Source organism: Mus pahari, chromosome 10 (assembly GCF_900095145.1).
Source record: "Mus pahari chromosome 10, PAHARI_EIJ_v1.1, whole genome shotgun sequence".
In the NCBI taxonomy this organism is placed as follows: domain Eukaryota; kingdom Metazoa; phylum Chordata; class Mammalia; order Rodentia; family Muridae; genus Mus; species Mus pahari.
The window spans coordinates 61788193-61791818 of NC_034599.1; positions in this window are offsets into that span (position 1 = coordinate 61788193).

Sequence of the window (3626 nt, forward strand, 5' to 3'; positions counted from 1 at the left end):
TTATTCTTGCATTTCTACACAGACACTCAAATATTTTAAGCATGGTGGGAGTTCATCAATTAAGGTTTAGTTTCTGGGTAAGATTCTAGACAGCCCAAAACACTGGCTGCATCTTTGTCTAAAACACACCCATTTTTCTTATAACTATGGTGCTGTCACGCCATCTTCAGTGTCACTGCCAAGCCCTCTCACTGCTGCACCTGGTTCTTATAGACAATGCACATGTGTGCTGGGATCATCAAGGCATCACTTCCATGAAGAGGTCATTTCTACTTTACATTCTAAGTTGGGAACAGTCCAGAGGCCTTATCTGGAAGACTAACAAAGCCCTTGGGTAGTCCTGTAAAGGGAATGCTGTTTGTCTCACAGTAACCAGAACCCAGGCAAACTGCTGCAGATGAAAACTTGCATGCCTGCTTGAAAGCTGGCAGCTTCGGGTCTATCTCCAACTTTACCCTGTGCCATTAGGGTGATGGTACTGTTTGGTGTCACAGTAGCAAATGAGAAGTGTCAATGTCACACTACTTTGTGGTTTAGCTACATTCTCAAAGTCCAGAGAAGATCTGCCAAAGGTACATCGTTCATCTCCCTGCCCAGCTTCTCAGAGATAAAAAAGGTGATCTTTCCCTTGACAAGCCAGTTTCAGACAGCACACACAGCAGTTTTAAACTAAGAGGGCTCACAACTTGGCACAATTTTAGACTCTCCCAAGGAAGTCAGCATAAAATCAATCCTAAAGAGCTTGGATTTATACTCAAATAAATAATCTAGTGCTGAGGAAGAAAAACTTAAAATGGATGAAATAATGAGAAAAATACAGGTTCTATATGGACCTTATCTTGGCTAAGTTATAACGTCAGTGCAGGTTACTACATTTAAAGGCATGGCCTATGATGCTGGTGAAGGCTAGCAAAACCATCCACAGACAGAACAGCCCTGGAGTCTGTGACATTAGTACATAAAAAGACAAGGGCTACCCTGGTTACCACATTCAGATATTTACTTGCTCAGCTGAAGCTGGCTTAGAAGACCAATACTGAACAGCTTTTAGGTGTTCTCTGGAACTTCCCATCGGACCCCAGTGACTCTCAGCTGTCCTGCACATCCAGGATAATCAAGTCTTGAGGGGAAGCCCAGAAGCATCAGTCTTTGTTTCCCCAAATGCTTCAAATGTGCAGCCAGGCTGCAGGCTACACTGCAGTTCTTCCAGAGGCTGCTGCCTGAAAGCACAGGACAGTTCCAGGCTAGACACTTCTGTGGCTTCAAAGTTCCAAGAGAAAGGGGTCGGCTTAGAACAGGGCCCAGGGGTGCTTCCTCTAAAGACACAGGCTGCTGCTTAGAGGTGCTGACTGTTGAGGTTATCTGGAGCGTTGGTTGTAAAGAAGAAAATCCTTGTCTTGGCAGAGCAGGCAGAATTTCAGGCTCCGGCAGCTGCCTCCAGCAATATAAAATGCCCAGATGGCCATGAGCACCATGATTATATATGCTGTTACCAGATTCACTTCATAATAAGGACATAGAAAAGTCTGCAAGGAAAAAATAAATCAGCTTGGGTAAAAGCACAGACTTANTAAACATGTGGAATAAACAGAGATAGGGGAAAATACACAATGCTTCCAACAGCTGGACTGGCTCACAAACATGAGATGAACGTCATCTCTGTGTCAGAAAGGCACAGAGAACAATCTATTCAACAAACAGTGGTCTGTGAATTTGCACTTTGCTTGACTCAAATGGCAACCCAGAAGACAGCTGTTAGCCAGAACCTAATGGGATACATAACAGAAAACACATGGAGGATATGCCTAATTTATACCCATTTCTGTGTTAAGTTGGCTTTAAGAATTTACAAGAAAGTCAGGTACATCTAGATTACTTTAATTAAGAACCATTAGTATTCAAAGGAACATGAGGAAACGGAGTTAGGTTTTGGCTGTGCAATTTCCATGGATTCCAAAAGTCTATTCATTATAAAACACTAACAGCAACATAGCTCAGTGGCAGAGTGCATGCTTATTATGCATGAAGTCCTGGATTCAGTCCCCAACACCAAAGCATGATTGACAGAGGGCCAAAAGGTGCTGTGCCTGAAATTACTGAGGACAAAGCTTCACTCTGGTGGAACTTATATACTAATAAGTAACAGATAATGATGAAATAAATCAATTACAAATTGTGATTGATTCTAAGACAGAATACTTACAGTTGTGACAAATGCTAGGATGAGAAAAAGGTGATCTACTTAAGGGGTGACAGGGGCCCTGAGAAAGTAGCACTTAACTTGAGACAGACAAGAAGGGGAATGCACTAGCCCTGTGCAGGCTGGCCACGGGAGGAGCAGAGATGAGGACAGAGCTGGATACAGATGAGAACTAGAGTCAATAGGAATGCAGTTTAGGAATGGAGGAGCAGATGAGGTCAGGCTGCTGTGAAGCCCTGGCTAAGGGATGTGAATGTTACTCTGTGTGATGCAGGGTCATAGAGAGGTTTAGACTGGGATGCTAATGATTGGTTTTGATTGTTAAACTGCATGAAATGGATTCGAGGGACTGGTGAGCCAGGAGATGAGTTAGGAGGAGACTGCACTGGTGAGGAGGGTGTGAGGTGGTGATCTATGTGGTATGGTGCAGACGGAAAACAAATAGGATGAGCTCACCGGGCTCACTGATGGGTTCAATGTGAGGAAGATGCCAAGACTGGCTCTTATATTTCTGGCCAAAAACCTTGAACACAGCCTTGCCTCCTCTTCCTCTCACATACCTCTTCCACTCTGTAGGAGGCACTGATGGCTCCACTGAGGACACCTTTTTCCTGAATCTGGCCATTTGTTGAGCCTTGCTGCTCTTTCATCCCAGTCCTCCCCGCCTTTCCCTTACTGAGGAGACCTCTCCATTCTTTCCAGATGTACATTCCAAGGCAAACTTGTGGGGGAATCACAGAACTTTCAAAAGTTGGTTCTCCTCTTCCATGAAGTGCTCCACAGATCAAACTCAGGTTTTCAAGTTGGCCTGGCACGCACTTTTGCATGCTGGTGAGGCGTGGTAGTAGTGGAGTGGTGGGAACCATGTGATATTAGTGGGTGATGCTGTTAAAGAGTTGATGGTGAGAGGGAAGTGTGTGGTTTGGAGGTTAGAGCCACATCTAGAAAGTGTAAGGCTTTGGCTTTTCCTCTTAAACAGAATGGTTGTTATAACAGCGTTGAAGAAGGAATGTGGGCACTGTGGAGACAGGCAGCCTGACTTTGAGGCCAGTCTATGTACCTTGTGATTACCGGGATAGCCTGGGCTAGAGACCAAGATCCTGCCTCAAAAATACAAATTACTTTTGCCTTTTCCCTGGCTCAGGAGAAAACTTTTCAATACTATGTATAAATTGTGCAGAGTCTACACAAGGCCATAGCAGGGTCACTCTGATAGCTGTCATGTATCTGAATGACATATTACAAGTCAAATCCAAGTCATTACACAGTGCTTTAAGAATAAATCTGACACAAGTTTTAAACTTTGTGAACTGGCACTGTTACAATGTCAGTAAGGAGTGGAACCAATACTTCTGCTACTGGTCAGAAGTGGGAAGGGCCACCAGCTTACAGAGCATGTTTCAGCAATTTGTATCAAGCACTCAAA